General features: G+C 34.5%; 1 long non-coding RNA gene across 1 annotated transcript; it reads right to left on the bottom strand.

Moving 5' to 3' along the window:
• LOC110269832 lies at nt 5,214–6,336 on the bottom strand. Its single transcript, XR_002358591.1, has 2 exons — nt 6,053–6,336; nt 5,214–5,402 (listed from the first exon to the last, which is right to left on the bottom strand). It is a non-coding gene; the product is annotated as an uncharacterized LOC110269832 (long non-coding RNA).

Here is a 6,816-nt window from a genome sequence, read left to right as displayed (position 1 = left end):
CCGAACTCAGTAGCCTGATATTTTTTCTTATCAAGATGAGGTCTTTTGCGACGAATTTTGTAGCCATCCTTTGTCTCAAGAGCTCTTTCCTTATCCGAGTTTGCTCTCGAATTTCCGGAAGGGGGTCAAGCTTTTCTTTTTGAACTTGAATGTTATCAACTTCATTGTAGAATTTCTCAAAACCTCTTTTCTTATCTGAGTTTGCTCTCAGATTTTTGGAAGGGAGTCAAGTTCTTCTTTCGTGCTCTAGCATCATTGTAGAATGTTGTCTTTGGTTAATAATTTTGGACTTGGCTCTCATAATAAGCCAGTGCCCCTACTCGAGGTCGAGCTTCATAAAGTCGGACTCGAGTATTCACTCATGCCATTCTTGAATCTTACTATTTGTTGCTATGTGACTTTTACAAGTTATTTTGGACTCTCTTTTTGGGAGGTCGGATAACTTGTTTTATACTTGTTGTGTCAACTTAGTAAGGTCGGATACTTATCTCTTGGCTTGAGGAGGCATTCTTATAAATCGCCATCCTTTTTCAATTTGTTTTAAACAAATTGTTGTGAGGTCAGGTTTGCATCCTCTTCGTGTTGATGTTTGATTATGATCATGCTGTCCTTAAGTTATTTGTGCAATTCGTTTTAGGTTTGCCCCTTGCCAGCTTGATTTAGTACAAGTGGCTTAATGAGGTCGGACCACGATTTGCATTTATAACTTCTTACACCACTTTGGATCTCGTCACTTCAAGTCAGAAAAAGTGTGCATTAGGGAGTAAGGTGCGCTTTCTAGCTGTAGTATCCCTTTTGTTGTAGACATGGCATAATCTAGGTAGATTGTTTTCGAGTAAGTCGAGTATGTTGTAGTAGTTCTTTTTCAAGTCTTAAGTGACTTTGTTGGGATTTTTTCATTTTGGTGTTGGCTTTTCTTCGTCCGATTTTGGCCCGATGTCATTTTGGATCAAGACGAGGTTGTCGGTTGAGAAATTTCTTCGTATGACCTTCTCATGGCCATTTATCCTTGGGATCTGGCTCTCGAAATCGTACCTCAAGAAAGAGGTCGGACTTTTCTTTGTGAGCTCTAAAAGAGGTCGGATTTTCCTTTATAAATTCAGAGATTTTGACCTCATTGTGGTCTGACCTTTAAAAGAGGTCAGAATTTCTTCATAAGCTCTAAAAGAAGTCGGATTATTATTTGTAGACTTGAATTCTCAGAAGAGGTCAAATTATCTTCATAAGCTTGGATCCTTAGAAGAGGTCGGATTTTTCTTTCTAAGCTTGGAAAGAGGTCGGACTTTCTTTCTAAGCTTGGAGGTTTTCGACCTCATTGTAGACTCTGATCTTTAAAAGAAGTCGGAATCTCTTTCTGATATTCTTCGAGATTTTTGACCTCGTTGTAGAGTTGATCGTGAAAGAGGTCGGATTTTCTACAGACTCCAAAACGAGGTCGGATTTTTTCCTTGTCGGTTCTAAAGAGGTCAGATTCTTCTGAGCAATGAGGTTTTAGACCTCATTGTAGAGTTTCACCTTTAAAAGAGGTCAGACTTTCTTCGTGGGATCTAAAAGAAGTCGGATTTTTCTTTATTAGTCTGGCGGTTTTTGACCTTATTGTAGAGTCTGACCTTTAAAAGAGGTCGGACTTTTCCTTCATGAACTTTGCAAGAGGTCGGATTTTCTTTATGAGCTCCAAGCTTATCCGACCTTGTTGTAAAGTTTGACCTTTAAAAGAGGTCGGATTTTCTTTGTGAGCTCCCAACTCATCCGACCTTGTTGTAAAGTCTGACCTTTAAAAGAGGTCGGACTTTTCTTCATGAGCTCTCTAAAAGAGGTCGGATTTTCTTTGTGAGCTCTAAGCTTATCCGACCTTGTTGTAAAGTCTGACCTTTAAAAGAGGTCAGACTTTTCTTCATGAGTTCTCTAAAAGAGGTCGGATTTTCTTTGTGAGCTCCAAGCTTATCCGACCTTGTTGTAAAGTCTGACCTTTAAAAGAGGTCGGGCTTTTCTTTGTTGTAAAGTCTGACCTTTAAAAGAGGTCGGACTTTTCTTCACGAGCTCTCTAAAAGAGGTCGGATTTTCTTTGTGAGCTCCCAGCTCATCCGACCTTTGAAGAAAAGTCTGACCATTAAATTTCAGTTTTCTTCCTGGAAGACATCCATCTTTATTGGTGTGCAAACAACATCAAATTCTACCACAGGAATATTTCTTTCCATATTCATTGGCAGTGATGTAATTTGTGAGCAACCAACGAAAGATGTACCATGAGAATTTTTTGTGTTATTCACTGCTCTGTTGTAATTGACATGTGAATCCACTGAAGAAAAAACTGGATTCATCACTCCGTTGTCGGATTGGGTTGCATTCAAATTGGCTGATGCTGTGTATTTGGAACATGCAACTGCTCCATTTCATGAGTGGGTATCATGGATTTTTCCGAGATTGTAAGTTGGCACAGATGTCATTGTCCATCCTATTTCACGAAGAGGTTGGGATTAGTCACGTTCCCTTTTCCTCTTTTTTTTTCTTCACGTAACTTCTTTTGCCAATTGAATTTTCTGAATTGAAAATTCTTTTATTCAATTAGCTTTCGAGTTCATTTTTTTCACGTAACTTCTTTTGCCAATTGAATTTTCTGAATAGAAAATTCTTTTATTCAATTGGCTTTCGAGTTCGTCTTTTTTTTTCACGTAACTTCTTTTGCCAATTGAATTTTTTGAATTGAAAATTCTTTTATTCAATTGGCTTTTGAGTTCGTCTTTTTTTTTTTCACGTAACTTTTTTTGCAATTAAATTTTCTGAATTGAAAATTCTTTTATTCAATTGGCTTTCGAGTTCGTCTTGGTTTGCTTTCTACAATGGCCTTGGGACGGTGCTTTCTTCTCTTTTAATCCAATTTAACTATAGAAGTAGAATCATCATCCCTATTTGATATCCTTTGCCCGTTGGGAGAAGTTTTTACGGGATTTCTGGTATCCATAGAAACTGTATTCCAACTTCTTTTTAACATGCTTGCATCTTATTCATGTCGAGTGGTTGTCTGACTATGTTGTTAATCATCCGCCATTATCAAGAGTTGAGCTCCAGGTCCCCGACAACGGCGCCAATGTTACATTGGGTAACCGGAGATTAGTGGGTTGGATTAGTTTGGCTGGCCCAATCGTCTGAATGAGGAAGTATCCAAGTGGATTGATGATCCAAGACCTCCGTCCGACTTCAGTATGAGAAAATGGGGGGTGGTACCTGCAAAGACACTCCGATGCCTAAGTCAGCATGGGGTTAAGCAGGTTTAGAATGTATTGGAACTTAGAGATACCTGAGGAGTGTCAGGGTATTTATAGTGGTGATCCAATAACCACTGTTGGAGTAGTGCCACCTTTTTAGGTGGATAACCGTCCCTTTTATCTAGGAATTGTTAGGATATGGCTTTTAGAAGTGGGTTGAGAGATTTTAGGGACAGTTACTTATTTTAATAAATGTTATCTGCCAGCTATCTCTTGAGCCCGACTTCTTTAGAAAGAAGTCTGTGTTGAGTCCGACCTCTTCTGAAGAGGTCGGTGAATAACGAAGGCCAATCTTTGGATTAGGCCTTTTGGTGTATTTGGACCTGGGCCTTAGTGTTGGGCCAGTGTATGAACAATAACATTTTTATAAATATATATAAATTATTATTAACTAAATATTAATAAAAAAATAATAATATTTATTAGTAATGTAGTCATTTATATCTGTTTTGTCACTCATTTTTCATTTACTAATGAAATAATTGTATATCCAACTTCACACTTATATTTCTTCGGAAAAATGTTATCACAAATTTGGCAGAAATTATTTTTGATATGGAAATAGAGATGGTATTTTAGTTGAATATTGACATTTAAAGTGTATTGCATTATTGTGGAAGTCATTCAACACACTCCTGCGTGTTTTAACACGTCCCTCACGTGTTGGTCAAGATGCTGCCACATGTCTAACACGCCTCCCATGTGTTGGCCAGGATGTTGCCATCTGTCTAACACGCCTCCCACGTGTTGCAACACGCCCCCCACGTATTGACTTTATACCCGCAAAATTCACCTACCTGTAATTACATTAAATAATCTCATTTTTAACAAAAACACCAATAATTTTTTCATATTAAAAAAAATCGATACACTTGATATTTTTATTTTTTTTTCCTTTTTCTTTTTTGTAAGTAAGGACTAAAGTAAACTCCACCATTTAAAGGGGTTGGTACTTGGTAGCTAGCCCTAGCAAGTAGCATCAGAAAAATAAAGGAGCTAAGGGTATGTTGGTCTTTTTAACCAGATTCCTTTGGTGAAAGTAGTAAAACTACTTGGTCTTTGGTCCAGTCCATGCAACAGATTTTATTGTCTCATGTACAGCCTATGTTCTTCAATGTCGTAGGTTGGTCTAGATGATTAGTTCATTAGTTCAATTAGTTGGGTAGTTCAATTAAATAAATGTTAAAAATTTAAATTTTATTTTGTATATATTGTTAGAAATAAAAGATTAAATTAAAAAAAATTTATGTATTATTGAGTATATTCAAGTTGTCTGGAATGATACAATATAAAAAAATATTTATAAGTATTAAGAGAATCGTAATAATAAAAACGTAATATTCTATAATAAATATTTAGATATACTAAATAATCCTAATGAATACTAATTGATTCTAATATATTTTGACATATGTAATAATTTAGTGATTAATAATAAATTCTTATATAGAGTTTAAATTCGTAATCGATTAATTATTGATCTAACACATTAAAAAAATATCGTGAGAGAAAAAAAAAATGAAAATTAAAGGATGCTCATTATTGCTAGCTCAATAATTTTTATCTGCTTTCTCTTTTTTGTTATTGTTGTTTTTTTTTCTTTTTCATTTTTAATTGTAGCAAGCGAAAAATGCGTCCAAAGCATGTGAGTTTAAAACCAAGCCAACAAAGAGATAAATTTTTAATCATCATATATATCAACAAAGTCGAGTGCGAGGTAATAGGGGTGTTCGCGGTGCGGTTTGATTCAGTTTTTGAGGGAAAAGCCATTCGATCCGATCTTATAATTAAAGTGCGGTTCGGTTTGGTTCGTTTTTTTGTCAAGGTCATCCGAACCAAACCAAACCAATTAAATCGGTTTGATTTGGTTCGGTTTTTTCAATCAAATAAAAAAAATTCTACCATACTATTATGCAAAGTCGTAACATTGAAATCGACAAACCGAAATACACAATAGCTAACAAAGTCTTGATATAATGAAATTTAACGACAACAGAATTCAAATACGACAATTAAAGAAGTTCAATAGTTCAACAGTCAACACAACTGAAAATAAAAATAAATTGTCATTAAACTGATAGCAAAGTTATGGTGTCTTCTCCAACAAAATAGCTAAACTTCTTAATGCACACCAACCTGAAATAAAAAAAACAGTTGCATAATAAGAACAACAACAACAATAATAATTATAATAATAATAAGGGTAAAGTACTAAATTGGTCTCCTGGGTTTGGGCGTAATTCTGTTTTGGTCCTTAATGTTTAAAGTGTTCTATTTGAATCCAAAAAAGTTTCATTTAGCATCAATTTAGTCCCACAGTGAGGTCAAAATTAAATAATTAACAAAATATCCTACATAACAACAGTACAAGAACAAAATCGATAATCTAGAGAACAAGTACAAGCTCCAGAGGCATAAAATCAACCATTGATACATCAATATATTTATTTATTATTTTTTTATAATATAAATAAAATATTTTCTATAAAACTAAAGAAAATGATAAATAAATGTATTGATACATCAATGGTTGATTTTGTGCCTCTGGAGCTTGTACTTGTTCTCCAGATTATCAATTTTGTTCTTGAACTGTTGTTATGTAGGACATTTTGTTAATTATTTAATTTTGACATCACTGTGGGACTAAATTGATGCTAAATGAAACTTTTTTGGATTCAAATAGAACACTTTAAACCTTAAGGACCAAAACAGAATTACGCCCAAACCTAGGGGACCAATTTAGTACTTTACCCTAATAATAATAATATAAGGAGAACAATTCCTACCATAACAAGATGTACTCAATAGCAGAATCTTCTTCATTGGGATCAGGAGTGGGTGCAACTTCTACAAAATATATAAATCAAGAAACAATCATAACAAATAATATATATTAATAAAAACCAGATTAAAGTAAAGAAAATTATAAGTAGAAACTTAACCATACCTAATTCCAACTTCTCCAATTCCTCGATGAGTTCCTCAAGGACAAGTTTTGGAGAGTTTCGGAGCCAATAAATCAAAGCCAGAAACACAACAAGTTATCAGCCAGCAGCAATCCAACAATACCATAAACCAGCAGCAATCCAGCAATACCAATTACCAAGTTATCAAAACTTAACAATAATTCAATAACCAGCAAATTAAACAGCAATAAACAGTAACTATATTGACTTGGAATGGTTCAAATTAAACAGCAATAAATAGCAAATTAGCAACCATAAACAGCAAAGAAGGCAAGAAATGTCAAGACTTTGCACCACCTTTAGAACTCTTCTACCTTTTGAATATATTAAGGTAGGTAATTAACTTTTTATGCATACCATACATATTGTATTTTATTGTTTATGTATTAATATTAAAATTTGAAACCAAGTATAAACATGATTTTTTGGACAGTTAATTATTTGTATTGTTTACTGATGATGACCAAAATCATTAGGGAAAGCGGTCAACTTCTGATCACATGCATGAGGGGGTGAAATACATCAAACACTTACAGAATAGGGTGGAAAAGTTGCAAGCCAAAAGGGATGAGTTAGTGAAGTTG

Source organism: Arachis ipaensis, chromosome B03, assembly GCF_000816755.2.
Source record: "Arachis ipaensis cultivar K30076 chromosome B03, Araip1.1, whole genome shotgun sequence".
Lineage (NCBI taxonomy): Eukaryota > Viridiplantae > Streptophyta > Magnoliopsida > Fabales > Fabaceae > Arachis > Arachis ipaensis.
Note: the sequence above shows the minus strand (reverse complement) of the source record. Positions and strands in the feature narration are given on the sequence as shown.